Genomic DNA, 17842 nt, shown 5'->3' with positions numbered 1-17842 from the left:
GTTTGAGGATATGTAAACGAGTCATCAGCTATCATATCTTGACCATTCACACAGTTAGTGCATTTGGAAGCTCCTGGTTTAAGGGATACCCACCCTTTAGGTACTGAGGGAAAGAAAATCAGATTTGACCACCACATTCTTAATGTTCAAGCTAACAAAGGGTCTGTACTCAAGATGTACCAGTGTATTAATATGTTATCCCAAATATCTTTCAGTGCTATAGAAAAGGTGCTGGTGAATAGCATACGGTCTAAGGGTCTGTCCTTTTGTTTATGGATTAACAAATCATTACAATTTAGAATGAGACATTTCTGTAACAGTCGCAGCATTTATTTCAGAGCACCAAGAAGTAGATTTTTGTCAGAGGTGATATGAGTGACGCTTAATAATTGAGAGAAAGGAAGCCCTTGTTTCAATGGTTTTCTATAAACGGTGGAAAAATCTTTTGGGATATGGTAATGCAAACATCTAAAAAGCTAATGGATAAGACACTATATGAAAGCTTAAGACATATAGTACTTTTCAGCAAATTCAGCTTGTCAAAGGACCATGTAAGGTGAAGTTTGTGGCCATTCCACACCATAAAAAAATGATCACTATAACAAGTGTAAAGAAAAATAAGTTTAGACTATTTGGTAACCATTGTAATGTGTTCATTTTCATATTGATGCATAAATAAATTTGCACACGAAAGGGCCATATTAGAACCCATCGCAGTTCCCTTTAATTGAAGATAGAAAGCATGTTCGAACAGAAAATTATTCTTGTGTAGAATAATATCAATCAATAACATTAACTATTCAAATGGATTATCCTCATACCTCACAGCATTCATACCCACACCATGGGGGATGCTAGTATACAAACTAGCTACATCCAAAGTTACCAAAAGACAGGTACCAGGGACTGATCCCAAATTCATGAAGCAGTTGATAAAATCCGTGCTGTCATTTATAAATGAATGATTATGTTGCACAACTGGATGAAGAAAAAATAACAAACTAAGATAAAGAAATATATAGATATGACAGCTTCCACAGGCGCTCTATTAAAAGATGCAGCTACTGTTCCTCAAAGCATTTATACCCACAAAATGCTAAGAAAATTTGAATATGTAAACAAGAGGAAAAGTAGTGCTTCTTCTTAAACATCAAGGAACTTAACAAACTATGCATATAACAAAAATTAAAATTCATATACATCAAAATAAAAAATATATGATAAGATAAAAGTCTGACTTAACAAGTCCACTGATTGAGAACTATTTCCGATTCAAATTCTCCAGTCACAGACTTCTACATGTATGTGATAGTGCTTAATTTTCAATTATCCACACGATCACAAACTTCCGGAATATCGCCTCTTTATATGAGACATATGTAGTGTTCTCATACACTTCAAATCGTGATCATGCAAGAAGAAAAGAAGAAAAAAACCATAGCGTGATTCCACATAATCCAAAGAGCTACATCTGGGTCAAATTAGCTCACATTTATTCAGTATGAGTATTTTATCGTACCAGATAGTAAATAGGTAAAGAGCGTCCAAACATTGAGCTGACACACCCGGGCTGCTGCTGTCCCAATGGGCTTCTCCTCCAGCAAATACTCCACAAGTTTACCTGCTGCACACCTAGTGTTTTAATTACCGTATGTGTTTTTATTTAAAAGGCAAGTAAGTCAGATCTAAAAAGATTTACAGCAAATTCAATCTTGGAGAGCCATTCTATAAACGTATCAGCCTTCAATAATCCCAAACCTGGTATGTTCTAATGAAGCAATTTCTTTATTAACTGCTTCAATATCAGAATTAACCTGTTCAATTACTAAAGCCATTAAATCCAGTTAGATTGGATTTAACACCACTGCTTACAAAGGTTTTGGTTATGGTAACCAATAACAGTAGTATAGCAGTAGGAAAAGTGTCATAGCATAGGGTCCAAAAACTCAAGCACCTGTATGCGAAAATCCTAAGTGTGGGAGTAGAGGATAGTAGCCAGGTTCATTCCTTTTGCAAGGTGATGCTCTAAATTAGTTGATAGAGTGCTGATGAGATGGGAGGGTGAGACGGTGTTTTGTTTTTTGGTTTTCATATTTTTTTATATCTTTACTGTTTTTATCTTTTTAATTATTTTTTTTTTACATTGGGTCACATAGGTGCAGTAAAAATGGCAACTTACATTAGATCACTATTACCCCTATTACTACTGAGGTGCAGGGGAACAATAGATCGTGCCCATCCTGTCCTAATAGGACTAGCCCCGGAGGAAGTCCCAGTGATATAAATATGTTTCCACAGCATCACCATTACTTCCATATTGTGAACAGATGGCCTAATGCGGAGTGTGTACTATGTCAGTTTGTGTACCATATCTGCACATGCCCAGAAATGTTGACATGAACGCATTCGGGGTGGTGGCTTTGGTGCAAGCCTGGTCCTCTATGGCCATTATATAGATTATTTGTTTATTGTTTGGAAGGGTAGAGAACACTTGGCTACTGATTTTTTTTCAGAGTTGAATATTAACACTTATAATTTAAAATTCACCCATTATTAGTGGGACCTCCATATAGTTCTTGGATTTGAAATTAATGGCTGAGGTCACCAAGATCATTACTTCCATTTTCAGAAAAAGGTAGATACCAGTTCACTATACTTGTGCCCACCATAATGCATGGAAGAAAAATGTACCTAAAGGACAGCTAATGCTTCTGAGATGCAAATGTTCATCTTATGCTATGTTTGAGCAACAAGCGAATTAAGTGATTGTTCAGTAGATCATTTTAACGAAACTGAGTGAGATTAAACTACTTGATTGGTCTTGTCTTCTTACTGCTAAATTGTCTAATAATGTGCAATTTAGAAATACAGCTTTCATTACCAAATATAATGAGGCTTCTAATCGAATTACAAAACTTAGCCATAAAAATTATCCAATCTTGCCACGGGATGCTGTTATTCAGTATATTCTTCCTGAAAACCTGTGGTCATTTTTAAATAGGGCACTAACTTTAGGAATAAGCTGGCAACAAGTTTTTCTTTAAATCTAATGAATATAATGATTCTAAAAAGACAGGTAATAGTTGGGATTGGCTACCAAATCCTTCATGTGGTAGATTCAGATGTATGTAGTTTAATAATGGTGTTAAAGAGTTCACTTTCATTAACAATGGGGAAAGTTCAGTACACAGAGTTTCATTAATTAAAATACAGATTATGTAATATATATGCTACAATCCTCGCTGTTCTTTACAATAAAAAGAATTGCTAGATGTAACATTTTGAATAAATTTCCGGCTCATAGGGTCTCCTGACACTATGCAACTGTTCATAGTGTAAATCTGAAATGTCTAATGGTTATCAGAGTGGAACACATTCAGAACATCGATAGGGGACAGAATAGATTCAGATATTTGTGTAGACAATAAGTATATTGGATGCATCAGATCAACTCAATTGACCCAGCTGGTCTCAACGAAACTATGGAGCTAAATAATATTTTATCAAATATTTTTTCTATTTCGTATCATTTATATATTTACAAGTAACTTTGGTTTTCTTCTTTTTGTGTGTCTAGTGCTACAATTATAAATGTGTCTACCTCTCATTATCTTTCCTTTATATTAGTGGATTATTTGACCGTTATTATTAGATATGATTATTTAGATATGTGATCAGATATATTTTATATTGTTACCAATTTCCATAAAATATACAAATACGGCCTCTCTGAATCTTGAAATGTCCTAATGTAAACCTATCAATCCTATCTGCCTTATATTGCCGCATATCAACGAAATCCTGTCAGCCCGGTTACTCATACCGGTAACTAATAGACGTTCAAAGTGTTGCCATCAGTTCACTACTGACTGTTCTTGCGCTAGTAGCTGATTCTAAATCTAAACTCACAATTCATACTAACGTATAACAGTCATTAACAATGTCATCCACTATTCGCATACTGACAAAATTTACCTATCTAGCTAGCTACATTTATCGATAACCTGCTCTACAGCCCACTACTAACATCCTGGTATACTGCCATTAAAAATCCTATATTGCAGGATATAGAAGTAACAGATTTACTACTTATGAGCTATCGCCATTCCCATAGATTATGCTTAAATTTATATATTAAATGTGTTACAGGGCATAGTACATGTATGAACTTGAACACACAGCCAAACATTCTTTACAGCTTGTATTACACATTAGCAGAAAGTCATCTTATAATTCTGTATTAAATTACACAACCATTAAAATAAATAAATATTTCAAGTGTAAATTCATTTTTATGGTGTTTTATTGGATAACATTTACGTTTATACACACTTGTATTTAGATCTAATAATCTTCTATAACCCACACAGAATCAGGGAATGATGATTAACAGTTTCTTAACAGCTTAATACTATAACTAAATCGATGAAAATGTAAAACCAGCACTGACATAAGACCGGCATTGACATCATTATTTTAAAAATTACACTATGTCAATCCCTTCATTTAAATCAGTCGTGGGCGGAATATGATTCAAAAATTTAAAAAGATTCTCGCTTAATCAATTCAAGATCACGGTCACCTCTCCTCTTATTTTGTGAGACCTGTTCTATCCATTTGGATGTCAAGCCACTGGAATTATTTCCATGCATTGATGAGAAATGCCATGGTTAACTCTGTGTTTTTAATCCATTTTTTATATTTTGCAGATGTTCTTGTATTCTAGTTTTCAAACATCGTTTTTCCAATATACAGTATATTAAACCACATTCAGATTTAATCAAGTAGACTACAAATGTGGAAAGACATGTTATATGTTGTTTAATTGGATATTATTTACCATCAACTACCAAATAAAGAAAAGCGTTACATTTCCTGACCATTTTCTTGCAGACATTACAATGAATACAAGGAAAACTTCATCTAATAGATTGGCCCTCTAACCAATTGGTGGCCTCCTGCATAGCTACTCCATTACTCTTCCCATTTTTTAATTGGCTTGGCACTAAGTGTGATTTAAGGTTCTTTTGTATATCACACGTGGTGCTTTCAGCAACAAAGGGCCCAAAATAGGTTCTTTAACAAGGATACCCCAATGATTTTTCAAAATAGTTTTTATCTTTTTAAAATTACAACTATATCTTGTAAGTAAGGTTTTTGCATCTGAATCAGTACTCCATGTACTTTTCTTATAATTTTTATATCTCAATAACTCAAATCTATCCATCTATTGTGCCTTACAAAAAGCTTCCCAGATCAAATCTACTGAATAGACTTTTTCAAAAATTTTAAAGATAAATTTTCCGACTGTCTCTTGAAAGTGTCTATATTGCAACAGTTTTTCCTCAAACGCAAAAATTGTGTATATGGAATATTATTTTTCCACTTGCACAAATGGCAACGTGTTGATTTTACAAATCTATTTGCATCTACTTTTTAAATAATGTACAAGTTTCTATTTTCATTTCATCATTAACTTCCAAATTAAGATCTAACTCAGTGTTTCCCAAACCCAGTCCTCAGGACCCCTAACAATGCATACTTTCCTGGTCACAAGTGAAACAACCTGTGGTTCTTTCAAAATGTTCATTCAGTAATGAATACACCTGTGCTCCAGCAAAGAGAAATAGAAAACAAGCACTGTTCGGGGTCCCTGAGGACTGGGTTTGGGAAACACTGCTCTAAATAGTCAATGGACACCCTATCAATTTTATAGGTAAAAGATAATTCCCAAGTGTTGCTATTAAGACTATCAATGAAAATACGAATTAACTTTCCGTAGCTTTCTGAGTCTTGATCAGATCATCAATATAACGTTTATAAAGTATAATATTTTGGCTCATCAAAGGCGAGCCATAAATGTTTTCTTCTTCCCAGCATCCCATATATATTCCATAACTTGGTGCTACCTTCGAGCCCATTGACGTCCCATGTTTTTGAATAAAGATCTGGGGCCTGATTCATTAAGGATCTAAACTTAAGAAACTTTTTATTTCAGTCTCCTGGACAAAACCATGTTACAATGCAATGGGTGCAAATTAGTATTCTGTTTTGCACATAAGTTAAATACTGACTGTTTTTTCATGTAGCACACAAATACTTGATAGCTTATTTGTACACTGAAATTTAAAGTTGAAATTTGTGTGCTACATGAAAAAAAGTCAGTATTTAACTTATGTGCAAAACAGAATACTAATTTGCACCCCTTGCATTGTAACATGGTTTTGTCCAGGAGACTGAAATAAGAAGTTTCTCAAGTTAAGATCCTTAAAGAATAAGACCCCTGTTCTTCAAACAGAAAAAAATATGAGTTAAAATAAATACAATCCAACTGAAAACCAAATTCTCTCATTTCTGATATCATGTCACAATCAGACCTCAAAAATGAATTAATGGCCTCTAATCCTTTATTATGAGTAATGGAGGAGGTATACAAAGTTTCAACATCTATGGTGGTCCAATGAAAATCTTTCTGCCAAATTGCTCAATATTTAAAGTAATGCTGTAGAATCTAAAAAGACCTCAAAAATAATTATGAAAGGTTGTAGACAAACATCTTGAAAATATATTTTATATATTGACATATATTATGGGGTTATGTTTTACTTGGGTTTTCAGACTATTTTAATCAGCAAACACTGTTTAGATATCATTTGTAGCATTATGTTTTATTATGGTGCAAGTATCGATGTAGGTGCTGTCTATTTAAACTGTATCTCTCCTTATATATTAATGTATTTTGGATATTATTGGGTTAATTTTGCTAATCCTCATCAGTCTACTTAATGGTCTCTCAGAAATCACCGCTTAGTTAACACAGCTGTTCAAGTAATCAACTAGTCTGGAAGTGCACTATATATAAGAGAGATTGGAGGTGCAGGCTTTTTTCTGATAGCCCTCTGATGAAGTTACTATATGTAAAGAAACGCGTTAGTGATATTCACATATTGATTTAATCCTTGACTGCTAATTAATTTTACCTTGGGACCTCATCTCTTTTGAATAGATAACTTCTTTTATATACTGGCTAACACAGAGAACGTAGCACCAGTTTAGAACATGGTTATTGCCATTTGCAGATTATCTGCTACTATTCCTCATTTGTTGGAGTGATTAACATTGCAGTAAGTAACACCTGACATCATAGAAAGCACTTTACTAGTGGAGGAGTCAGCTATATGCTTTGCAGCTTTTCTGCTGTATATCCCCCATTAAATGTCAGTAGAGGCTTTAGTATCAGATCAGAGGATTTACACAATGGAATACCATCACAGGGATTCCTGCAAGTATACTATGTTTCTACAGTGGTGATGCTGTATAACACTTTTATGTTATACACTTGAACTGTAGTGTAACTAAATATAAGCACCATGTCAGGCACGTTGGGGCAATAGTTCCAGCTTTTGGATTGTATTGGACTAGTATATTATCTAAGAGGTGGTCCTATATAAAATATATACACATATATTAGCAGCTGTTTGTGTTTTTATAGGTTATATTATTATAATTTTGGATTCTAGGTTATATTATATTTTATAAATGTGCACCACATCCTTAGTGTGTTGCTCTCAAATCTGATGTTCTTTTAGAATTGTGATAAACTACAAATTCTGATGATTTGTGAGAGAGGTTTCAAATTTATATTTAAATTTAACATTTGTATTTAGTGGTTTAATTAGCTCTGCAGTATCCTTTCGTGTTTGATTTTATTAATGTGGAGGATTGCAGACTCCTATTACACAGCTGCTTGACCCTTGTGCGTGTATTGAAGATTACTGTTTTGTGCATCTAATTTCAAGGGATTTTTATTTTTTTCTGGCCAGAAATTTGGATGCACACATATGCGCTTATGTGAATTTCCTTGATTCTTACACGTTTGCGGCCTGCACCTTGAGAGGCAGGACTGGGGAGGGAAGGGGCATTCTAACATAGTCAGAGTACAATAAGGGCATGTTAATGCAATTGCGAACAGATGTAGATTGCCACAAACGCATATACACCTGTCCAAACTGTATTATTATGTGGTCAAGGGTAGGTGTAATGGCAGATGGTGGTAGCAACCAGTAATACTGAAATGCTTGTGATTGGCTGTTTGCAAATGCGCCGCTGATGCTGATATGTGTTTTCTTTGTTGAAAATGCATGTAGTATGCTTTTTGCGTGTTTAAGAAATTTTGTTCACATATGCGAGACAGGCAATTGTTTCTCCTGTATTCGAGAGGTTTTTGAAGTGGTATTGATGCCTACTAGCGAATACATATTTTGCAAACAAAACAAATTGATGGAACATGGGTATGAGTATATGTGACCATGTGCCTTGTGTAAACATGTAAAACTTGCACATATCTTGCAGCTTTGATTTTTAGTGACTCACTTGCGGCCAACTCTGCATCAGTGATTAGTAGGGAACTGAGTTTTAGCAATCAGATGAATCAATTGATAATAATTTTTGGGCACAGCGCTGGAACCAGAAGCTGTCAGTGCTACAATTTCGGTCCAACTTCCTGTCTGAACAGAGAAATCTGTCAACAATTCAATAAAAAAAATAAAAAGTTAACTAAAATTGTATAATGTCTCCTATAAATACATTGAATAGTTTATAATAGGACATATATTTGCATTGATCAGCACATTACCTATCTCTGGTCTCTATAGGGGTTATGTTAAATTAGCATTTTATGTTCTGCATACTGCAAAATGTGTGATAGCAAAGTATTGGAAACAAGCTAAAACTCCCATTTTGAAAGGATGAAATTAAGTTCACAGGGTAAAAAACGATCTATTATTTGCTGGGTAAAGGAGATTTATTCAGATTTGGGAAACACAGTTTTTCTATACTTCAGTGGATAGAACTGAGCTTAGTAATAGAACCTGCATTAATTTTAATCAATATTTAATGGTACTTATACATTATTTTTCAGACAGTACATTTTTCTAACTTTGGTTAGTTAAGCTCAGCTAAGTGAACAATGCACTCCTATTCCACTATCACCCCCACCACATAATAATACTGCTTTCATACTGCCGCCCCTGCAATTTCCCGGGATTTTCAAGCCGAGTTTTTGCCCTGGTACAGATCGTCCCAGCTCAGAGACCCCATTCACACTGGGAATTTCCCGGGTCGACCCCATTCATACTGTTCACGGGTCTGTCTTGGCAATAGGTGTGAACCATCACAAGAGGAGCTTTCATTGGCTGAAAAATAGTGAGATCATTTAAAGAGGACTAGTTTTTTTGCTCACAAAGATGAGGTCAAAGTGGGTGGTGACTGTTTACAGCATTGGCATGACACCACCATTGGATTCTTGCTACGTGGATAGTCACAGTGTGCTGGAGCAATCGACGGGACACATATCGCTATCATTGCCCGCACAGACAACCATGCGGGTTACTACAACCGCAAAGGCTGGCATTCCATCATTCTGCAGGCTGTAGTTTACCACAACTATTGGTAGGCATCATTTTTTAGTTTAATGTGACTGTGTCTTCTGATGTGTATTGTAAAACAAAGGTAAATATATTTTATTTTCAGTTTCACAGATGTCTTTATTGGCTGGCCTGGATGTTTCCATGATGCCAGAGTTCTGGCCAATTCTGATCTGTACCAGATTGCAGGGGACAGACAAGATGACTGGTTGTTCCCTAGAGAGGTAAGTATCTATATTTTGTTGGATGATGTTTTTCCTCAGCTAGATAATATATTCATGTATTTTTTGTTATTTATTGAATGCACCTGGTCCTCTCTAGATGTTCCGTTTTCAAAATACACTTAAAGCATATACCAGCAGGTGTATTTTGTTCTGTAACCAACATTTGGGTAGCGTGTTCATATATATTTTTTTTTTATTTGGAGCTAGACATTATAGATTGAAAGATTAATAGGTGTACTGATTCTTTTAAATGTTCCAATATTGTATGAACAGCACTACTGAAATTTAAGGTGTTACATTTCTTTTCAGAAATCAAAGTTCGTGAATGGTGTGGAGATCCCAGTACACATCATCGGGGATGCAGCTTACCCTTTGTGGCGATGGTTGATGAAAGGCTTCACACAGCAACATCAACTGTCTGCTGAACAAATTCGTTTCACCCATACCCTCAGCTCAGATGGTGGTAGAAAATGCCTTTGGATGCTTGAAAGCACGTTGACTGTGTTTATTGAAGAGCAATGAAATTGACACCAAACTTATGCCCCATGTAGTTGCTGCTTGCTGTATTTTACACAATATTTGTGAGATACAGAAAGCAGTTTCTACCAGAGTGGAATGCACAGGACTCTGAACTGTCTGTGCTTTCTGTGCACTCTACGAGTAATGACCTAGAACGCACAAATACCTCTGCAGAACTCATTCTTACCGCCAATCTGTCCTCCATTATTGAGTAGAGCAGACAAGGGATTTGTAAAGAAAATCTTTGTTTTCTATAGGTACATAATTACTCATATGTACCTATATGAAGTACTGATTTGCAAAAAGCGCAAAAATATAACAATAGACAAAAAACATATAAATGTACGCACCCATATGCGCAAACAGCAGTGAAAGTCTACACTTTCTTTCAGTGTTTGCTTAGATCACAAAACTTTTTTAACTTTAAATAACAATATACATATTGTTGCATTGCACTCAGACAATAACAAAATTATAATTGTCCACAATCTTATTTCATACAACTGTCTGTAATGTGGGTAGTCTTATACATTATTTTTCAGACAGTACATTTTTCTAACTTTGGTTATGGGGGAACATTTGTTGGCCTCTGTTATACACGGGCTAAGGCGCCTCTACATGGTATGGTGGTTGTGCATTCCCTGCATTCTTGGCAGGAGTCAATCCAGGTAACCCATCTTATATTCCCGGTTCTCATGGAGAATACGCTCTTGCATACCCATGATCTGGGTTATAAAGGATTCCTGGAGCTCGCGTTCATTGTCCATGAATCTTTGTAGACGTGCATCCTCTTGGGCAGCCATAGCCATATCCATTTCCTTTAGGTGGTCTAACATCACTGGGGTCATGGTTTTGGTAGCTATTTCCATCATATTTGGTCTCTTCCTTATTTTAAGAACATTGTAAACTAGAAATGGAGAAAAAAAAGAAGGAAAAACATTAGGATCACTGAGGATGACAGGATATTGCTACAAAATTAAATAGCAGTGTTGTAAATAGATATGTGCTTGAGGCCTCCTCCCTCCTGCGCAATAGCTTCACGCTGCAACATATACGTGTTCATGCTTTAATATGTTTGTATGTTTAATTTAGGTGTCTAGTATTTGTAGATGTAGTTGTTGTTTTGAAGTTTTATAGTTGTAGTTGTGCCTAGTTGTTAGTTTAGTAATTTTACACTTTCATTAATTTAATTTATTTCATTTCATTCACAAATTTAGAAACTTACTGTTTGAATGCAACGCTGTGCTCTGCAGTGATTGTAAAGGTTGGTTCGCTAACAATGGTTGTGTCTCTTGCAAGGACTGCGTATCTGCTGCAGGCTGTGCTGATGCCAAAGGTTGCGGATCTTGAAATTCATCTGTGGACAGATTTAATGTGTCTTCTGCACAGTTGGACCACTCCAAATCAGTATGTTCATCTACTGACTCATCGCTAGTCACCATTGAGGGCTGGCTAGACTGATTGCTTTCTGGTGGAGAAGTAGGAGCATCCTGGCAACTAGTTGAAGATAGTGCAATGGGATTTCAAAATGCTGAATTTCCAAACACCATGTTGCATTGCTCGTAGAACAGCCATTCCATCCTTGCAGCACCACTTTTGCGACGGTTGATATCATGGACTTTTGCATATTGTTTACGCAGGGATTTTAATTTGTTCACAACCTGTTGTTGGCTGCGTTTTATTCCACATTGTGTCATGATTTTTGCAATGTTTGAAAAAACAGTTGCATCCTTTACAGTCCCTGTAATTTGTCTTTTTATCTCTTCCTCCCCTCTTATATTTAGCAATTCTCTGACCTCTTCTTCCCTCCAATGTGACATTTTAAATGCTTCTCTCAATGCTGCTTTCAATCCTTCTCTCAGTCCTTCTCCACCTCCTTCTCGACTCTTCTGCAGCAGCATGCCGATGACGTCATCCTCAAGTATCCCAGACACACAATCAGCTTCTTTCTGTGAAACCTAAGTTGAAAAACCCGGGTTGCACCATTCATACTGCAGTCTAACCAGGGCCGACACGGGAATTACCCCACCAGAAGTCCCGAGTCTAAATCCCGGGTGTTTAGACCTGGGATTTTTCACTGAAGCATTCATACTGCGCCTAAACCTGGGTCATCTGGGCTTGCCCTGGCAACAGCCCGGATTTTTAGTGCAGTATGAATGGGGTATAACTTACTAGCCCCCTAGTACTCTTCTTCTCCTTTTCTCTGCACATCACCAAACGATGTTCAGAGATTGTGACTCAACTAAACAGCACTTGTACTTGCAGTATACTACAAAAGACTGCTGTCCAAGATTTTTCTTTTTTTTTATGGCTTTGCACTCGGCGCACTTACTTTATATAATGAAAGACGAACCAATCAGACACTGTAGACATATACCAGGCATTCAATCTCCTGTTTTACAGCCAATTGAGTGAGAGTTGTCTGAATGAATCAATTACAGAGCCCACAATACGGACTGAATTAAAACAAATTAATGCAGGTTGTATACATCAGATAGATATATTCCTATTTAACATTAGTGAAGAGCTTTTTTGTTGTATACATTTATCAAACAACATCATTGCTACATGAGAAGTTTCTCTCCTCCCTGAGCACACCTTAGGACACATGCAATAGATGCCAGATGTTTTATAGTTCTCAGGCACAGAGGCATATATATATATATATAAAGAAACATTATTTAATCAATGTAAACTATGTAAATAAGTTTCAGACACTCCTTTGTAGATCTTATCCGCTCACACTCATTTTGAAAAAAATATAAAGCCTGAACCAAAAGTAGCTTTCTTAAACACAATGCGTCATGCTAAAAGGTCTCAATTGTGATAAGAATACATTCCAACATATCGCCAACTGTGGGGCTTGTAATGTTCATGTTGTTGCTACCAATAAATATTGTCCGATGCGATTCCAATGTACAAAGGTTTAATAGCAAAAGATAGCAGGAAAAAAGCAAGCCATGATGATGTATAAAAAGATATAACATTTTACAGGAAAATATAAACCGAACACATTACATTGCGCAAGCGCTCCCTGGGCCCAGGTCTAGATTCAGTCTTGTAGTCTGCAGTCAGGAAGAGACTGATAAGGTGGGGGGCAGCTCACTCCAACAGCTGAGCACATGTTGTGCCTGAGGGAACCACCATATGCGATCATTTCCCTATTGACACCGGATTTCAGCTAGTAAAATATAGATTAATATGAGACCAAACTCCACACATTTCTGTGGACCTGAGCCATAGTTACCTTTAATGTAAATTTATATTTGCTTTAAGTTTTACTAATAAACTGATGTGAGTTGGAACTTTAATAAATGACTACTATTTACAAGTGTAAGTGTGAATGTAAGTGTGTGTGTTATTAATCCATGCAATTGCATCATTATACATGGCGTACTAATTGCGATCGCACGGTATACCAATATTAATTAATTTAGCCGACTTCATCCAATTATTTGACTTCCACAGATTAAAATGAGATTAGTTCACAAACCCTTTTCTTCCTGATAGCATATATGACCTTAGGGAATAGCAAACAGCATATGCTACACATCTATCTATCATCCTGTCTGAGCCTGTATCTCATCCACCAATCTGCTTATTGGAAGTGTGTGAATACTGGACAATCAATTAGTTTCATTTTAAAGACTAAATGGTAACACTTCAGTTGCCATGGAAAGAGACAAATATACATCAATAGATAATAGAAAAATAAACATTAAAGTAAGTATGTATATCACAGGCGCATACCATAAATTCCTACAACCAATAAAAATGTAATCCAGGGAGACATAAATAAAACAAAATACAAATCACATATATAAGTCACTTATCTTGTTGGAATGTAGCATCAAAGTTCATCATGAAAATAAAATCCGCAACTATGCTCTCCAATGGCGTGGTGGCATATAAAAGAAAAAACAGGAAAAAAAAATAGTGTAGCCAATTAGGAACACACTATATTCCTAGATATCCTTAACATAAAAGTAGAGTGGATACTCCGTGTAAGAGCTATGGATAAAATTACACACCCCGTGCACAATTTCTCAATGATAAAACACAGATAACGGAGCTCTCACCCCTTTAGGCTGCACTTACTCCGTGGCCCTCAATCAGTACATTCGAAAGCAAACTGTGCACTTGGAAGTGATGGAGCGCCTTCAGCTGTTTTTGCAAGTTCCTCTCTATGATCTCGTATTGTTGAAATGTAATTACACATATAAAAAAAACAGAAAAATTGCGAAATCTGTTGTGATACCTTAAAAACAATCTTTTTTTATTCTAATACATATTAAAAACTCCAAACATAACACTTTAAAAATGAATCCTCTGTTCAGAGGTAGCAAGTACACTCCTACCAGAATGAACTGGAGAAATCAGCCTTCAAGATGTTAAATGTCCTGGGTTGTAAACTGACGATTAATCCTATTTTCCAGCAGGGTGAGACAAGCTGACCTCGGACCGCCCGTACGAAAAATTCACAAAAAAAAGTGCAAGACTTTTGTTTTTCCTTTTTAATCCTCCATAGTTGTCATTGCTCTGGGTAGATTCTATTTTTAGTTTAGGTAGAAACAGCTTAAACCCCCTAATGATGGTATATAAGGTAGCTCCTCCTCTTCCCCGTACATTTTACTTTCTCTATAATAGGTAGGGCAGGTAGTGGTTTATTTGTTTTTTCTGCAGTGTAGGAACTGGTCTTGTCTAAAGTCCCAGGCAAAGCACCAGTCTGTGTTGCAAGCCGAGGTCCTGGCTTATAAACAAAAAATTTCTCTAGCGCAAAACAGAGGATGCCGCCCAACTCAAGAACAACAGGTGCTACCCCACCTTATCAATTAATTGATGAATTGTGGTGCAGCCTCTAGAAGTAAAAAAAGTATGATTTACACATAATATAATAAGATTATACTTGCCTACTTTCAGGCTCTAATAAGATCATACTTGCCTATTATCAGGCTCTAGTCACGCCCCTCGGGAGATGGGCATGTCTAGAGGGAGGGATGGGGCGGGGCGTGGTCAATTGCGTCAAATTGGCCCCACCCCCACAACGATAATTATGTTTTGTTGTGGGGGGGGGTGGGAAAATGACGCAATTCACCGCAAATCGCGTTATTTTGCCCAGGGAATTGCGGCATGCCGGACACTGCCCTGCTCTCCTGGGAGTCCAGGAGACCAACCCAGATTTTGGGAGTCTCTCGGACATTCCGAGAGAGTTGGCAAATATGAATAAGATAAACATATATAATATGCACATAATATCTATATATGTGAAAATCCTGGTATAAATACAAAATAATCATATGAACCCACACAAAAGGCCCAAATAGTCAATAAATGGTCCATAAATCTTCTCCTCCAATTGTTTTGTATAGGAGAGAACAATACAATAGTGTGATACTGTTTTCTTAAAAATATAACATCCACTGCAAAATGACACTAAAAAAGGGGATTTTCCCAGTTTGTAGAAGTCCAAAAATAACAGGTCCCTCTGTGATTGCGCTCACATGGTGGCAAAATAGCCAAACATTTGTAGTAGTATCCACTGGTGATACTACTATTCATGGTATCCTACTCTCTCCTACATCTCAGGAAAATACTCCTCTAAATCTCCTCAGCACATCTACAAGAAAAAAATATTTATATAGTACATCTACAAGAAATAAATAGCTCAATATCTACTGGATGTTTATTTTATATAATTGTTTTACTGCACTCATTTTAAAAAACAATTGTAAAAGCACTACAATAATCACTAGCAGCATATAGTTCCCCATCTGGGGTCTGTTAGAATTGCTATTTGCGCTTGCTGCTACTTCTTGACATTGAGCACTATTGCTAAGTCTACTGTCTACGAGCGCTCCCAAATGCTTTTCCATTATAGATTCCCCAAAATTAATCTCATTTAATTTATAGATTGTGTGCTTGTTTTTGATCCCTAAATGCATAACCTTACACTTATCTATGTTAAACCTGGGGCAGCACTTCTGCCTCACAGCACTGGGGTCATGAGTTCAATTCCCGACCATGACCTTATCTGTGTGGAGTTTGTATGCTCTCCCTGTGTTTGCGTGGGTTTCCTCCGGGTGCTCCGGTTTCCTCCCACACTCCAAAAACATACTAGTATGTTAATTGGCTGCTATCAAAATTGACCCTATTCTCTCTCTGTCGCATGTGCGTGTATGTTAGGGAATTTAGACTGTAAGCGCCAATCGGGCAGGTACTGATGTGAATGAGTTCTCTGTATAGCGCTGCGGAATCAGTGGCGCTATATAAATAAATGGTGATGATTTTATTACCTTACAATGTTTATTGTCATTTGCAAAAATTGAAACTTTACTCTCTAAACCATCACCAAGGTCATTAATAAATATATTGAAAAGGAGTGGCCCCAGCACGGAACCTTGAGGTACTTCACTTAAAACTTATGAAAATGTTCCATGTAAAGTGCCACCTCAAATGTATACAATTTCTTTCCATTAAATCTCAATCCACACAGTCAAATTTTAATCTTCAATCTCCATCAAAACTACAACATCACATTGTCTTAGAAAACCTAACAAGCAAGCAATTACACATTATACCTATCTTCCATTCAAATATTCTACTGTAATAATCCAAAATGCCTAATCTACCATATTCTAACATCTGCAAACCAAACACAAATGAACACAAACCTATATCTATATATATATATATATATATATATATATATATATATATATATATGCATTCAACCACCTTCCATTAAATCCATTCAAATACACTATAATCCATTTTTCATACTAGCCAGTATGTAATGTAAATTGCCTTCCAGGCGACTTCACATGCACAGACCTCGTTGCATTCAACTTATAGTTTCCATCAGCTAGGAGCTGTGTGTCTTACCAGGGTCTAAGCAAGGAAGAAAGAGAGTTTCCTTCCCTCATGTAACATAATATCAAACCTTTCTTTGGGGTGGAGCCAACCTTCTACAGGAAGTTGCTCACAGCATTTGACATACAAATGGCCAACTTCTCAGGTATTCACACAGGTTTTCAAGCCTCGGCCACGAGGTGGGAGAGGAGAGTTATGTGTAAAGTCACTTTTCAATCTGGAATATAAAATAATAGATTATGTAATCTTATTCATGGAAAGCAATTCAACACTTTCATGTTCATCTAAAAGGGAATTATCTCAGAATGTTCTCAGACAGTAGGACAGTGTTAGCCTTTGTTAATCACCAGGGAGGTGCCATAAGCAGGCCTTAATGATAGAAGTAGTGAAAATCATGCTCTAGGCAGAGTTAAACCTCAAGTTGCTCTCAGTATTACATGTAGTAGGAAAACTCAATGTGCTAGAAGATTATTTCAGCCTAGAATAGATTCACCAAGGAGAATGGTCCCTTTATCAAGTAGTATTCCAGCTGTTGATAGGAAAATGTGGGCTTCCTCATGTCAGGTTTTTCTCTTGCCACAGAATTACAGAGTTATAGGGAAAAGATGCTTTGATAGTTCCTTGGACATTTTACCTGTGGTATCTCTCCCCTTGTTTCCTCTCATCACTTGCATGCTAAAAAAAAGATCCAAAAAAGAGCAGAAGTCATAGTTATTCGTCCATTCTGGCCTCACCATCCATGGTTTTGTATAGCCTTGGAGATGCTCACTGAACAGCCTTGGCCTCTGCTTCTTTGTCAGATCA

This window comes from Mixophyes fleayi, chromosome 2, assembly GCF_038048845.1.
Source record: "Mixophyes fleayi isolate aMixFle1 chromosome 2, aMixFle1.hap1, whole genome shotgun sequence".
Lineage (NCBI taxonomy): Eukaryota > Metazoa > Chordata > Amphibia > Anura > Limnodynastidae > Mixophyes > Mixophyes fleayi.
The sequence above is the reverse complement of the archived record's forward strand: the minus strand, read 5'-3'. Positions refer to the sequence as shown.